The 16,825-nt window shown below is 37.1% G+C and overlaps 1 protein-coding gene and 1 long non-coding RNA gene across 3 annotated transcripts in view; both read left to right on the top strand.

Moving 5' to 3' along the window:
* The first annotated feature begins 1,135 nt into the window (after positions 1–1,135).
* Positions 1,136–2,388, top strand: LOC132098387 (uncharacterized). Its single transcript, XR_009422901.1, has 2 exons — positions 1,136–1,294; positions 1,538–2,388. It is a non-coding gene; the product is annotated as an uncharacterized LOC132098387 (long non-coding RNA).
* A 3,198-nt stretch (positions 2,389–5,586) lies between these two features.
* The window catches only part of rap1b (RAP1B, member of RAS oncogene family), a 43,563-nt gene continuing 32,324 nt past the window's right edge, over positions 5,587–16,825 (top strand). The window contains exon 1 of one of the 2 annotated variants that reach the window (XM_059505314.1): positions 5,587–5,737. The gene's annotated coding sequence lies outside the window, so the exon portion shown is untranslated. The remainder of the gene's footprint in view (positions 5,738–16,825) is intronic. The other variant, XM_059505315.1, reaches the window with a different exon arrangement.

Raw genomic sequence — 16,825 nt, 5'->3', positions numbered from 1 at the left:
TGTGTGACCCTAATCAGGTGAGCAATATTACTTTTTAAATACAATGACAGCTCATAAAGCCTAAAGCTTTCCTCATTACTGCAGTGCATTACATGTACTAATTATCCAACTCTGTCTGCAGTCCATTGCATCCCTTACAAAACTTTATGTATTAGCATAGCACTATATTTACTATGATACTAGTCAATTGCCATGTTCATAAATATGATACTTGCATGGTATTGTATTTGTAGCCTTTATGTAAAAAAAAACAAAAAAACTTTTGGTTATTGGCTTAGGTTTCTGCTCCCCCTATCGACCATTTATGGTAATTTCAATATAATTAATTTATCTATTTCGTCCACCAGAAGAGAGCAGCATAGATCATTTTTACATCTTCATACTTCCTCCATTGCCCATATGGAAGGCGATTACACAGATATTTTGCTGAGCTTTTGAATTCCACACAAAGTCACCAACTGTTAATATTATGCACATTAAAACTCAGTTTATAAGAATGCTAATATTGAACTCAAACACGTTTTAGTCACTTTTATTTTACGTTTTACTTAACGTTTTAGTCACTTTTACGCATTTTCGTTGGTACTTTCTGATGACTCACAAAGAACATCCTGTTTCACTGGAATAATCTCTAATAACCACTGACTGATTCTAATAAACGAGTTGGTTATTTCTGCTTATATAGTTTTAAAATGGCAATACAGATTGGGAATTAATTATGGGCAGAGTTTGATTTATTTCCGTGAATCGGCTCTTTTGAACAATTCTTGAGAGAGAAAAAAAACAGTGATTCTTTTACGTCCTGCCGTACGTCCATTCGTCTTTGCTTTGCGTGCTTTAAAATATTCCGATAAAGCCATATATAGATGTTAGGTTTTTGTAAAACCATAAAATGCCATTTAGGATACGCGTTAATAAAATTGTCAAACAATCGTCGTCAACACATTTATTTTGTAACATTCCTGCTCTTTGGCTACTAATATAACTTTTAGCGCGGTAAAAATAAATAAATAACAATAATAATTGTAAGCACGAGCTTTTGATTCGGGAACAGCTTGGACCGATTAGTTGAGCCAGGAAATGTTCGGACTGGTTTTGGGAACCGTGATTCAACGAGAAGATTCACCTCAAAAGAGCCACGCTTTCACTCGCGGGAATTTCTACAAACGCTGGAAACTCCCCCTTCACACGGAGGGATTCTATATGACGTCATGACGCGAGAAGGCAGAACGCACACGTCCAATGAAACCGCTTGTAATAAATTCCCACGCAAGCGAGACCACAATCCCTCCTGGTAAGAAAGACGAGCGTTTGAATCTTTGTCTTGGCTATTTTGGCAGTTATTTTGGGTCATATTTGGGGCATTTTGTCTGACTTCTCAAAGTTAGATTAAGGTAACGTAGTATTCGTTCTCCTTATTCAGCGAAACTCAAATAAATAAATAGAAATAACTGTGTTCTTAAGCCAATATGTAGGCTATTAACTTCCGGTATTGATGGCGTGGCTCGTGTGCTTTGGTGGGGTTTTTTTTTAATAGAAAAGCCTGGACATCCGTAGTGAAACATGTCTGGAATCGGCTTTCTGAAGATCTACTTCATCGGAACCGCGGTTTCTTTTCTGGTGGCTCTGTTTGGACTGGTTGATTCAGTCGGGGGTCTGATGTATCCTCAAGCCCCAGACTGGGCAGACGACAGCTGGACAGGGAAGCATCCGACCGTGTCTCCATCACAGACTGCTGCTGCCAGCAACACCAAGCGAAACGGATCGACATGATCTTCTCCACTACCGTGGCTCGAGAGTCTAGCCTCGGGAATAATAGCCTCGGTTTACTGACCTACTAAAGCCTACTGTGGAACTACAATCTTCTACAATTTTCACTACTGCGGTCTGTGTCGTGTGAAATATGAGACATGAACACAATGGCTAGTGAGGTGCCAACTCTTCAGACTCGTTACGTTTTTTGCTTTGTTATTCTGGTTTCTGCAAAGACTTTATACGAAAAAGGGAAAAAATTCTTCCACAGAGATTGAAAGCATAAAAATACTACAAATATGCAACATGAATTTGCTGGACTGCCATGAAATATTGAAATCCCTCTGTGGTCGATTGGTTTTGTAATTGGTTTTAATTAGTTTTTGTAATGTTTGTTCCTTTTTTATATGCCGTTTATATGAAGATAAATGTAACACTCAGAATGTAAACATCTGTGTAACATGCTGTTTACCATGAGAAACTGTGACATTAGGCAGCACAAAGTGCACTCCCAATATGGGTAAAGGGTGTCTAAAAGATATCAGCTAGATATCTTTCAACTAGATAAGTTGGGTTATGTAACTTAAATTCACTGTTTTGTATTGAACTGAATAAAATGTATACAGTTGCACTGTACATCACTAAAGCAGCCTGTTTTTATGCTCTAAAAAGTTTTCTCAATTTTAATTAGAAAATTTTCCATTTGCTAAACTGTTTCAAATTACTTATTTGTTGTCATATTTTTGTTAAGCTTTGTGTGTGTTGTGACCATAATTGTTTATTAGGATAAATGTTGTTAATGGTGTGGATTTTCCATTGAAATCCTCTCGTCTTTACCTTTTACATGTCTTTGAAAAGTTGTAAATTAAATTGGCAGCTTTGAAAAAAACCCGTCGTAGATGATTAAACAACATTACTATAGCCAAGCTTTCTCATCAGACAAAGAAGAAACATTATTCTTTGGAGTATGCAGGCCATATATTTCAGCATGGGAATGCTAACCGACAGCTTTCACCATGTATTATAGACTTCTCCTATTTGTAATGTAGACTTGCTCATTAGTTGTGCCCGTAGGCTAGAGACTTAAACAGAAGTGTGCACACACACAATTGATACTGTGTGAAGTATCTGAATGTTCAATGTTGATACTCACACTCCATGTTACTGTCCTTTATTTTGCATATGTAGCACTTGGTCGACACCAAATAATCTAATGGCATGTAGTTGTCATAGAGAAATTTTGAACGTCCTCCCTGAGAGGAAGATGTAGCTATGAATAGTGCTTGTGTTTCCACCTTCACAGATAGGAGTTCCTCTAACCGACGTTAGGAGAAAGAGTCTCTCCTACAGGGGCTAGTCATCTCAATACTGCTCAGTTAATGTTATTACTTTAATATAGCCTTATGCAGTAAAGCATTATGTCTAAAAGCAGTTGTTAAAAATTAGCTACTAACTTGGAAATTTGTCTTTTGATCCAACCTACAAGATGGAATGTGACACAATACAAATATTACAAAAACAGGACAATATATATAGTGGCTTCCTCTGGCTTTGTGCCCTCTGTTTGCGAATAAGATCCAGTATAACTAAAGTAAAATGGAAAGGTCTGGTTTGCTAAGAAAGAAATAATGTATGGATTTAGAAGAGTACAATAAAATACAGTGTTAGACATATGAATAATACAGCCCAGTTAAAGAAAACAAACAAACCCAATAAGATTATGTGATTTTTATTATGCAATAACACCTTGTGTGGGTGCAATTATGCTTGCATATTATTTGCTATTAAATTAGCAGTTTCCCTGTAACAAACATACTTTTTCAAAACTGGGATTATCTAGTACATTTTAAGTTTGCTTTAAAAAAAATGAGCATGTAACAATGTTTATTTAACCAACATGTTCATTGCTGCATCTGGTTTGGATATTCAAAATTTCTGATAAGTGACAGAAATATTTTAAATACTGACATTTGCCTAAATTTTTACAGACTTCAACCGTTCTGAATGCAAATATATAGCTCACGTTCCTCTTTTCCCTATTTATCTCTGCATTTACTGGAATTGCACACTAATTATGTAGATTTTGTCACATTGCACTCAAAATAAATACTTAAAAAACTATTTACAAAAAAATAAAATTGAGGTTAAGTAAATTATATAATGTATTTTATCATTTTTATTATAATTACAGTTATTTATTGTAATTATTATAACTATTATAAATTTCATTCAATTTAACCTGAATAAAAACTATGAAACTGTGATTACATCTAATTGCTCCCCCCAAATCTTTTCTTCTCAATAGTAAAATCTACTAAACAGACTGTAACCCTATCCTTCACAGCTTCATTTTCCTTTGTGTTACATTAAATATGGTGTCTACTCAATGTATTCGCCTCAACACCCCCAGACTTTCAAAATTCTGAAAGCCAAACTCTATAGATCTCATTCCTCTTTTCTCTTATTTGTTCAGCGGTTCACTCTCATATGTTCTCCCTTTCACCCAGTCGTTGCACAGCCGAGCCAAATCCTGATATAGCGGCGACATGCTAATGTTGTCTCGTCTCTCAGTTGCCCCATTCAGTGAAACCAGCAAAACGCACACTGGTCACTGATCCGCATCTAAGGACCCCACCGATGGAAGACATCTCAGCCTTCATATAGCTCAGGGCCACATGACTGCTGGCTGAGTGGAGGGGATGCTAGTCCACAGCAGCGAGTGGGCCTGCATTACTCATGCCAGGGAGCATACTTGGCATTCCTGGCTGCTCCTAGTTGCTCTCAATGAGCCATTTGACTGCGCTGAGGATTTTTCTCCCAGAGTGGCAAAGTCAGCTTCTGACTGATGAGAGTTGCTGCTCAGGAGAATAGGAGACCATTCATGCCATACTGGGATTAGAATGATGCCATTGAAATGTAGCCTTAACCACCGAAAATGTGGAAAAGCGCTATGACTTAATTCAGTGTGATTTATGTATGTATATATATATATATATATATATATATATATATATATATATATATATATATATATATATATATATATATATATATATGTATATATATATATATATATATATATATATATATATATATATATATATATATAATCACAGAAGAGTACTAAAATATTATTGTAAATATGTAGAAACAAAATAGGAGTGAAAATATGTATTCCGCTATATTTGTGTGCAATCTCTTGAATCAGTTTTCTTTGTCACAATATATGTTTTATTCGGTTTCCTATCATTTAAAAAAAAGTCTCACCCTGTCAGGTAACACTATTTATTTTATAAAAGATACACGTAATTATTCCTGCTTTAAAAATATGAGTGTTTAATAAGTGAGTGTGTGTATAATATATTATATATCACTATGTTTGTGTGTGTATATATGTCTGCGTGCTCTCACGTATTTATACATTATGTGAGATAACGCCTATTCATATATATAATTTAAATATATTTATGAAACTATGGACATCTGTTGGAAGAAAAGTGACATGTTTTTTAAAATCAGTAAAAAACAAAAAACTATAAGTATATGGTACTACTACCATGATTTTGGCAATACTTATAAGACCGTGTTGTTGTTGTTGTTTTTAACATGTACCATAGTATTGTTTAAGTACCTTGAAATACCATCCTATGTTTGCAAGCAGCAGGCTATTACCATCGTATACAATCACTATACCATGATACCACTACAGTGTTTTTTTCTGTATCTTGTACTGTAGGCACTGTACATATCTATCAACACTGTTATGTCCATGTGCCACATTTAGCAGCGCTCGTTCACCGTTCTTTAAACAGCCTCGTTTCGCGTTCCGCTCAATTGTAGGCAGAGTTCATGAGCGTACGGTGCCGAAACCGAGGCTGTAACGTCATGCTCGACTCTAAACCTCACCCACCCTCTCAGAGACGAGCAGCTCTTTCACAGGCACAGGCGCAGACGGACTGACTGGCTGGAGCTGTAGCGGATTGCCGTAAGTATCGCCTTTGCGCGAGATTCTGTGGGCATTACAGTCGTAACGGCGCGTGTATTGCGGGGGAACTGTGAGGGGATTATGATGTCACAGTTCGAATGATACATTGTAGCGACTGAACGGCGGAATGTTACAATGTTGCAGAGCAGACCGGCACGGGGGTTTGCGGAAGAGCAGCTAAGATGGCTCGAATATGGCGGAGCTGGAGTGAAACAATTCAACTCCTTAGATTTACCAGACTCGACGTTATGGCCAGTAAGATCGTTGGCAACTTTGTGTAAAAGCGCCCGAGGTTCGTGGCGCTGTGTTGTTTAAAGAATGGCGTTTTTTTCTGTTGTCTCATGTCCACGGCACTGTGGAAGTTATAGCGGAAATGGAAAAGTTGTACGAATGAGTAGTTTAAAGAAGCACAGATTGTCGGCTTCAAACCGTCAAATCAACGTTTTCCGACATGGTTTAACGTAAAGAGCTAGATAAGGGGTGTCAGGCGATTTGAGAAAAGGCACATTTAGCGCTTCTAACGCAGTCTTTCCTTCTAGATTTGACTGATTAGCGGCCCCGCCTAGTTCTGTTCTGTTCCTCAGTCGAGGGAAGATGACTACTTCATTCAAGAAGAACTGGAGAAATGGAGACTCGGTTTTCTTTCACGGTGGAGTTTCTGTCAGATAACGAAGGAATGCGTTGCACTCGTGCTTTTAAGGTTTACGGAAAGAAAAATGAAAAAAAAAACACCTCATGTTGCATTCCAGTTAATAGACCACATCACAGGGCCCTTATAGACTCCTAGTTAGATGTGACATTTTCAATATTGTCCTTTGAGAAGGGATATGAAGCTGTAGTCTCTCAAAGAGGTTGTTAAGAAGATCCTGTGTTGCTTCTCCATGCATTTTTAATGGCTTGATCTTTAATGATGGGGCTCTTGTCAAATTATAACAGCCTTTTCTCCAAAGGTGACTTTACTCACAAGCTGTTCTGAGGTGGCTTTGTGTCTGTTTATAAAGTCTGTGTAGAAATGCCATGTCACATAAATAACTGCTAAAATATAACAGATTGCCCCCAAGCACATAGTATCTGCATCTGATACTGCATTGCTTCTGTGTGAATGAAATGCAGCATCTGTGCAGCCTTAAGGTGCGGTCACATGTACGATTTTATGGATGAAATCTAGCCGCTTCAATGGGATTCCACAGGATTGGGAGTTCTGTGTAATGGCGAACAGTTTCCTATGCAGATTTCACTCATGTTCAAGTTGGTCATGCGAATTGGTCGCACTCGCCAACAGAAAACTGCTTGGTTTGAAAGCGACTTCAGTGTGGCCTGTGCTTCATACATGGTTTTGCTGTTGACAATGGACCTTTTTTGCCTATGAGATTTTGCTGAAAATGTACCAATATGACTGCACGTTTAAGCAAATATTATAAATTCATATTTTTATAGTTTATTTACAATTTCACATCTTCCTTTGCATTATTTTTGTTTAATTCATTAATACCACCTCTGCATTATGTAAATACACCTTTTTTGTGGTATATGTGCAGCTTATGTGCCACCTTGCAGTGTTAAATAGTTAAAAACTCCATTTATGGTTTGTGGAATTTGTATAGGTTTATGTTTGCTGCAATATTTATGACAAATTGTGCAACCAGCAACCGACTGAATAGCATTTCCTGTTTTTGATGGGGTCTTAAGCAAGCACTTGTCATTCCCAATCACGGAATAGTAGGCCGCAGTATATCTGTCACTGCCAAAGGCACATAAGTGTATGGCACCCTTACATTTCCTGTGTCAAAACTGTTTTGTCAGTGCACTAACGTCATGTGAAATATAACTTAATGTAGTCATAGCTTTGTTGTTGCTTCTTTTTTGTCCTAATATCAAGTTTGAGTAAAAAAAAAAAAAAATAGGGATTCTTGTAATTTATACATGTGTACATATATGTCCAAATTCTCGAATTGAGATACCAAGCTTGTAACCACACCAGTACTTGGCACTTTTTTGGAGTGGTGGGTCGGGATGACCCCACCCTAGTGGGGCCTGACCCCGATCCTGTCCCTCCTAGAGCAAGAGGAAGGAAATCCCAGTGATAGTGTGTCCTCTTGGGCACAGAGGAATGCCGGTCTTTAGGCTATGCTGAAAATAACTAAATCAACAGACGTGGACTTCCTTTCAAAGAAGGCAGCCCACCATTTGAACACCCTTTTAAAATATAGAAGAAACGTCTGTTTAGAGCCACGTCAGCTATGATGTGTCGATTTCAGGTATCACTTTTGTGTAATTCCTAGTTGTTTTGTATAATTATAGTCGTGATTGTTGCAGTTGACACTGTGGTTCTTGCTTTGAGCTGTATCAGAACTTCCCAGCAAGTCGCTTCCCAGCACTATTACAGGAGTCAAACTGTATGCAAACAAACACCGGGTCTGTCAGGGAAGCAAATATCTCTTTGACTTTAAATGGCAGTTTTAATAGAGCTGTCGGGACTGATTCCTCTGGAGGGCTGTGTCTGAATAACCAGCCTGCTAGTCTGAATTACGCTCCGTATTCTTCTAGTGTCACTCTATTATGGGTCTGTAAATTTATATACATTTAGGTTAATGGATTGATTAGCGGTTTTTCGATTTCAGATCCTTAAACTGAACTTTTTGAGCCCCTGATATTGAAAATTGAGGATTGAGAACAGCTACGACGTTAGTAAGAGCTTGTGGTTTCCCACCAAGGCTTTGACATTTGACTAGGAAACAGAATAGCGTTTTGAAGCCAGTGTGTAATGAGATGACAAAAACATTAACTGCCAGCTGTCTGTAACTGTTTGAGACTTTTAGAGGAGCCAACTGAGCAGAAAGGAAAGGAGATGCTCTGGAGAGGAAGAGCATGACAGTTCGGGAAAAAGAAGGCTGTTGGCGTCCCTCAGCAAATTGGACCGCTTCCTCTTTAGGCCAAAGGGCCTCATGAAACCTGGTGGCCCTGTCACGCCTTCCTTCCTCCTTTAAAGTCATGTGATTGTTGTTCAAGTCTAAGCCAGTGTAAAGATCGCTAATGAATGCTGTGGGTTTGATACTGTAAATATGCTTGGTTTTTAGCAGATATCAACTGGATCTCAGTGTAGGAAATCAGAATTGGCTCACAAGTTGTTTCCAATGGTTACTGAGCTCTGCTTGATGCTCACGTTTTCTAACGCAAATATCAAAGCAATTCCTCCATCTATTGTCCTCATTTAAGCATGTATGCCATGACTGATGACTGTGGCAGCTATTTGTGACTTGCAAGATTGGGGCCTTTTCTGAGTCTATGATCCAGAAATAGACATTCAAATTAGGCTTATTATGATCAAATTGAAGTTCAGATATTTGTTGTTGCTTTTTATATGTAGATTATATATGAAAATTGGTCTCATTAATGAATTTTTATTATATTATTAACATTTATTTAAAGAAAATGTTACTTTGATTCAGCAAGGATGCATTACATTGATAATATCAATTTAGAAAAAGAGCTGCTCATGAGAGCTGAAGATAGTAAAGACATTTATAATGGTACAAAAGATCTATATTTCAAATAAATGCTGTTCTTCATCAAAGAGTCTTGAAAAAAATGCATCATGATTTCCACAAAATCTAGATATTTTCCAGCTATATTAAATATAGTTGTATTTGCTCTGAAATGGCCTAAGTATCTTTTTTTTTTCTTTTACATTTCATGGCACTGTTGTTTTTACCAAAAGAGTAAAAATCTAATTAGGAAAAACTCACTGATCTGATTCCCAGCTTTGGTGGCATTTTTACTATTGAGGTATTTGAGTCATTGACACACAAAAAACAAATATATATATATATATATATATATATATATATATATATATATATATATATATATATATATATATATACAAAACATGCAAACATTCACAGTGTCAGTTTATTTTTATTTTGCACAGAAATATTAGATCTACTACATAGCCTATATGATGCCACCTTCTATTAGGCTGAGATTTGATTTAGAAAATCTCAACAAAATGGTTAGCAAGTAGTTCATGAAGCGATATTTCTCATTCTCTGCAGAGAATTATGTGTAAGCACATCCCTGGGGTCTATATACTGTAGTCAGTCAGACGTCAGATGCCCTGCCATGTGTTGACATTTGACACTAGAGGTTGGGCTGAGTTCTCATTGATCTCGTCTCCCGTTGCTCCTTTTCCTTCCATAATCTGCCTCCCGACTTGTTGTTTTCCAGTCTCTAAGCAGCTTACTGGTATAGCAATAGAAATCATGCCATTGCCTTAGTCTTATTGACATTGTTTTGACAGAGGATGTTTAACACCCCTGCCCTTTGAGCCAGTGTTCGTAATTGTTCAGGGCATCAGTTGCCTCATAGTTAGATCAGAAATTCTGCCTCGATGTAAATGCCAGTGCAGATCTCTTTATGTTTATGTATTAAAGGAATAGCTCGTAGTTAGTCATTCAAACCCTTATAACTCTCTTTCGAGAAAAAAACTAACAAATGGAGATGTTTCTCAGAACATTCACACTGTTCTTTAACATCCAATAAAAGTGAATGGTGACCAAAAATGAGAAAGTAACATCACACCAGGTTTCATATTGAATAAATATTGATTATTTAAACTGCATAAATGAGATTTAAGAGCTTTGAGAGGTAGAATTTACTTTAGCGCATGGATCATATTATAATGGTCAGAAAGGTTCTATATTGAAATCTGTGGTTCCATGAAGAACCTTGGTACATGGACCATTAGATTCCACAAAAGGATTTTTATAGTGGAAAAATATATATATTTATATTCAAACTAAGAAACAAATGGTTCTTTAAAGAACCGTTCAAGGTTCTTTGAAGAACTAAAGTGGTTCTTCGGTTGAATCGTTGCTTAAACACGCTTTTGGAAAAAAAATTTAAGAGTGTATGAACTGCTGTTTTGATTTCATGGTGCTTTTTTTCATTTTTGAAGCTTGGTCACCATTCACTATTATTGTATGAAAAAGAGCAGCGTGAACATCCTGCCTATCACGGTCAGCGAAACAAAGAAAGAAAATAGGTTTTGTAGAATGGCATGAGGGTGAGTAAATGGACAGAATTTTCATTTTTCTGTTTCTGCGAAGACTAATCGAGAACGCACTGGTTGAGAGGATGTGAGAAAAAGAGCAAATGCTCAGTTTGGTAAATCATTTTAGAATGCTTTCTCAGCAGAATAGGAAGAAGGAAACGTCTGATCGTGAACCCGTGATTGCTACTCTGTTTGTTTTCGCTCATTCTCCCTTGACAACCTGTAACCTAGGTGAGTTGATTGACTTGTAAATAACATGTTGGGATTCACCACATTCACTGTTGATGGGTCCAGTTTAAACGGCATCATTTATCAAAACAAAAACCTTTTCTATTTGTTACATGGGCCACTGAATCTCTTCACCTTGTTTTTTTTAATGCAGCTGTTGCTCAGATCGGAAGCTTTAGCATACTAGCATTTTAAACCTTTACGTGTTCTTGATCATCAACAGTGTTGTCTCATTCATAAACATTGCTCATAATAAGCCTTGTGTGTATAGTAAGCCTACGTTCTGATAGACAATTTGACCCAATTAGATTTCTTTTGAACCAGACTGCTGTTAGATACTATGTCATTATACATTTTATTTCAGTCTGTCTCTGATGTAACGGCCCTGTGCTTGTTCTTAGTGATGATTACATGCTTTCATCCAGATTTGAGTTAGAAAAAGAGCTGTGTTAAAAACACAACAAATACGTTGTTTGTTTTCAGCCCTGCTGTGGTTTGTGTTAATTATAGACAAGAGACCAGTTTATGTAGTCATTACCACTAGACTGTGTTGCTTTGACACAGATTTACTGCAGGCCATGAGTTTGCCATGCTAAATTCGCCGGAGCTTTGATAGTGCATCTGTTGCCGGCTGCTAGCTGAGGTGCTAATAACTTTGCTGGCTGGTTATTGGCTCCATCCTGACTGCAACAGCACCTTTGGCTCTGAGTTCAGCCAAGTCTGGCGTATCTCTCACCTGTAGCCTTATCCGCCACAGCTCTGCCGGAGTTCAATTCTGCATGGGGATGTTTCACTTCATGACGGATATAGTCCTTTTGGCCATTTTTACTGACTGGTTCCAAATGCAATTAAACATCCATTTATCTTTCATAAACTTGACATAGCCTGTTAAGTGGCCACACAACTTCCTGCTGTTGTCATTATCATATGTTACTCTCTTGCTAATTATATATTATGGCCGATGTAAAAAATTCTACAATATTATGTAAAAAATACAATAAAAAATTCTAAATAAATGTACAAAAAATAAATCCAAGTAGAATCATTTTAATGCAACAAGTGATTTTAGGCATCATAGTATTATAAGGTACACTATGACAAATGGAATTTAACAAATATAATTAAATGATTATGGTTTTTAGCAATTCAATTTAGGTTTGTGTTAGATGTTGACAAAGGTAATGGACAAATAAGGAAAATGTATATTCAGCATTGACCGATATTGAAAAAATTTCTATAATATATAAAAACAATGATTTGATGCCTATATATATATATATATATATATATATATAAAATTTTAATTGATTGTAATTGACTTTTTCTTCACTCAATGTTTCCATAAAAATTCTCACAAAAAAAAAAAAAATACAATATTGGTGGTCATATATTGTCGTCTTAATTGTTTTATAGTAGTAAAAATGTATTTTGTTCATCTTTTAGGACTTAGATTTGCTCTAGACCTCTTAGAAGTACATACACAAAATCCTTGCCTTCTGCTGCACTCTTTTCTAGAAATGCTGCGAGTTAGCCTTAATGTTTAAACAGACATCAAAATGCGCATTGCTGCGCTTTACTTAGAGAAGTAACTTCTACTGGAAAACCTACGAAAGCTTCAAGAGTGTGTTTTATTTATGGCAACGTAGTGAAAAGATTTTGCTCAAAGGAGCCCACTGCTGAGAAAAAGATAACACTGACCGTATGATCACCTGATGGGTTTCATTTGGGCGCTTGTGTTCAGGGACATGGGAAACACTTTGATGGAACCTGGCACATAAAGACCAGCTTATAGGATCCCAAGGACCCCTTAATCACAACGGATATAGACTGGTTTCTTAGCATTTATGGGAATTTAGGATGGCTTTACACGTGGAGGAGACCAGAGATAAATCAGGGTCAGAGGTCAGGCTTTGGGACTCCTGTGTTTTATGGGGTTACAGGTCATGGTATAGACTCCCGTGGAGCCATGTATACACAACCTCATTATAGTAATAGATTGTGGGAAATGTAAAATGTGGTAAGGAAGGGGTTGAAGAATTCCCATGTTAAAGGCTGGTTTAATAGAGTAAATTGAAGCATTCATAGAGACATGATACCATTAGTGAAGTACTTAGAAGTGGCAGCATTTTATTTTTCTAATGCGTTTCAATTTCAATGATTTAATATATATTTTATTATTTTTGTATAAAAAAATTTATATCATTTTATGAAATGTTTATTTTTTCTTTGTGTGTTGGGCAAGCAGAAAAAGACCTTAATGTTGAGCCTTGGTTTCTTACAGCAGCATTACATTTTATAGGAGCGGTTCTCTTTAAAATGTGGGCTTGGTTTAGAAATCTTGAAAGCCATACACTTGTAGTTTAATCCATTCTGCTGCTCTGATTTGTAGCTGTCCGCTCAGGCCAGTTGTTGTTTTGTGTGGCTCTCAATTAGACGTCCTTAAACCGCTCTGTGGATTTGAAATGAATCCCAACATCTTCAGATAGGCTCATGGACTGTGTATAGTGCGCTACTGTAGAGCTCTCATGTATCATTTGCATGCACCTGACCCATTCATGTGTATATGAGCCTCTCTGTTTGCATATTTGCACGTCTTTTGAACGCCAATCTCTTTTATGTTTTAAGATGCATTTTTTCCAGCTTATATTTGCATTGAGTCTTTGCCTATTTGTACGATGCCACATGCAACGTTTCACCTCCGGTTTGCCTCTTGTCTAAATAAGTTGACTTTTTTTCTATGGAGTGACATGTTCAGACTCCCTCTGATGAATCCCATGGGAGAACGTGGTGCTTCTCTCCGTGCTCCTCTAGAATAGCAAAGCTAACCACCCCTGCAGATCCCAGCAGTCTGTTCAGCTCCGAGAAAAGAAAGCCAGGCACCAGTAGGCACGAGCAATCCCGGCAGGCCGACTGTCTTTCCTCTGCTGTCCTCCTAATTCCATTTCCACTGGAATTGACTAAATGACTTTGTTTGCTATAAACAGTTTTTCTTAGCTTGATATATTCAAACAGGAAGCAATTACAGTTTAATTATCCATCTTCCTAGGGCCATAAATGTAATTGATTTGGACCTACATTTTGACCATAATTAGCTTAATGATAGCCGTTTATTCCTGCACTTTTATATGCAATAGCTCACTCACTTCTTTTTGCAGAGGGATTTTCCTTTGGGTGTGGATTTTTACTGATGTGTCAGGGCATAACATCCATTAAAACTGGAGGGAACACTTACATTTTCTTTTGCCCTTAAATTTTTTGATCATCGTTTGACACAAATTGTAGCTGGCCACATGAAACGATTCCATTTAGAAGTCGCCTAGCCCAGACTTGCCTGTCTTTAAGCAAATACTACTGGTGAATGCTAAATCAGCTAATTAATATTCAGAAGTCAAGCTTATGAGGTCGACCCACTTTTCAGAATGCACCTGTTGATGCATCTCCTCTAATGACGTCTCTTGGTTTTTTCGTAAATGGTGTCATTTTTCAGCTAATTCATTTATTGATTGCTTAGCACGTTACTGAGCAGAGTGCGGACCAAATTTTTCTGAATTGACCTGATTGATAGGTTTCACTTAGCTTTTTCTAGGCATACATCTGTCTTGAAAAAGACCATGATGAGGTGTATTGCTACCAAGTGTCAAGTGTTCTGTAGGTCGCCCTCAAACCAGACTCCAATTCTGATTGGCTGCTGAGCACTGAATCATCTCGGTATCTCACTATTAGTGGCGCATAATTAAGTTGTTTTTAGGAACTTCTGGAACACGCTTCTCTTGTTTCATTGTCAAAGCATGATGGTAAATGCACACTAGGGAACTAAGGGGTTACTCTCAGTCTCCACAAGTTGAGTGTGGAAATCCCCATAAGTTCCCAGTAAGGTTTATCTTTTTTTTTTCTTCCAGTTTATCATGACTGCTTTTTTCAATCTTTCTAAAAGTCATTGAGAAAGATGTTTTAGGAGCCAAAATTTTCAACATGCGCGTAATGAAAAAATGTCTCTATATGCGTTATTTCAGAAATCCACAAATATACCATATACATTATGTACAATACACTGCAGGTTTCAGCTGAAATTAACACTATTGATATTAAGACATCAGCAAAAATGTTTCCTTTTCACATGAAATATGATTACAGAGGCAGATTATTTTTAATAAGGACTTATTTTCATATACTATGTTATGACTTTTACCATAGTGCATGATTTATAAACTAACACAATTCGATGTTTGCATCACATAACCAGATCCATATGTGTTTTTTCTGATGTGGTAAACTTGCTCGATAGCTCACCTGGTACAGCATTGCATTCAAGTATGAGTCCAGTAAAACTATAAACATGCTAAAAGAGCACAGAGTTGTAAAAACAAGCAAAAATTTCTGCTTTAGCAAATTTTTTTATACTGTAATCATGCTTTTGTTAACACTGTCTGGTAGGTTTAGGGCAGGGTTTAGTGTAGGTGGTGCATTATTTTCAAACAGCTTTAAACCTTCATTGTGTTATTGATTCTGCCATTCATTTCTGAACTTTTCTGATAAGTATAACAACCAATGTAATAAAACATGGGCAGATTTGCTGTCATCTGTTTTAGATAAAACTGCTTTAAGAGCAATTAACTGGATGTTTCACTTTGTTTACAGTTTGATTTCAGTATTTTCGGTAGTCTGGAGAATATATATACAAGAATATTTTTTGTTGTTTTTGGCCTATGAATTGATTCTCCAAGTGAAGACACGTATTCTTCAGCAGTATCTCCCCGTTGGAACAGGCAGACAGGGTAGAATTAAAGTTCAATCCTCTTCATCTGCCTTGGACAGCATCTTTTCATCATCTTGTACAGTAGGTGTACACTTAATCAGAGTGGAGGGAAATGCCACTGGAGAATGTCAGTCTTCTGGAATGGGGTGGGTATTTTGTGTCTTTTGAGATTATGTGGGCGTGGTCTGGGTTCTGACATGGGGGTGTGGCCTGATTGGTCTGCTATTGGGTGGGTGTGGTCTGCGTGTCATGGGACAAAGAGGGCGTGTTCATAGATTAGGCGGGTGTGTTTCCAGATCCTTAATATTACACATCCTCCTCACAGCTACAGTGTTTTTTATAGAGACTTTCTTCATTTCCTTTGTTTTTGTGAGGCATTGCAGTTCACCTGCAGTATGTCATGATGGTTAAAGTCAGTAGATGGGGAACTTATGTTCATTCTGAGAGTGAAGTGGCTTTCTTATAAGCCTCTGTCCAGTACTTAATTTAGCTACAAGCACTTAGATGTCTGACAGATATCTTAAACTGTGTCTCGGGACTCAGTGATACCAGTGAGCTAAAATGCAGATTATGTTTTTAATAAAAATAACATATATTTTGCTGGGATGTTCAGAAGGGCTTACAAGAGTTTTGTTTACCCCAAAATAAATATTCTGTCATTATTTACTGGTCTTTTATGTAACAGAAGTAGATGTTTAGGAGAATGTTCATACTGCTCTTTCCACACAATGATTCTGTGGAGCTTCAAAATGACTAAAAGAGTTAATTCAAATTATTTTTATGATCTATATTCCAGTATGATCAACTGTCTCTTTAAAAAAAAAAAAGGTAAAGGGAGAAATGTTGTGTGGAATGCAGGCTAATGTATAAAGCCTCCATTAGCCTGAGCCTTTCATTTGAAACTTAAGGAGACTCATTTCAGTATGGACATTAAAAACTCATTAATGTCTTTCTCCCTCGTCTACAAACACACCATCTTGCATCGTTTGTGCTCTTCTCATGATGGCTGGGTTTTGTAGAGCGTGCCAGTCCGCCAGGAGCATATCCACTT

Source organism: Carassius carassius, chromosome 22, assembly GCF_963082965.1.
Source record: "Carassius carassius chromosome 22, fCarCar2.1, whole genome shotgun sequence".
Lineage (NCBI taxonomy): Eukaryota > Metazoa > Chordata > Actinopteri > Cypriniformes > Cyprinidae > Carassius > Carassius carassius.
The sequence above is the reverse complement of the archived record's forward strand: the minus strand, read 5'-3'. Positions and strand labels throughout refer to the sequence as shown.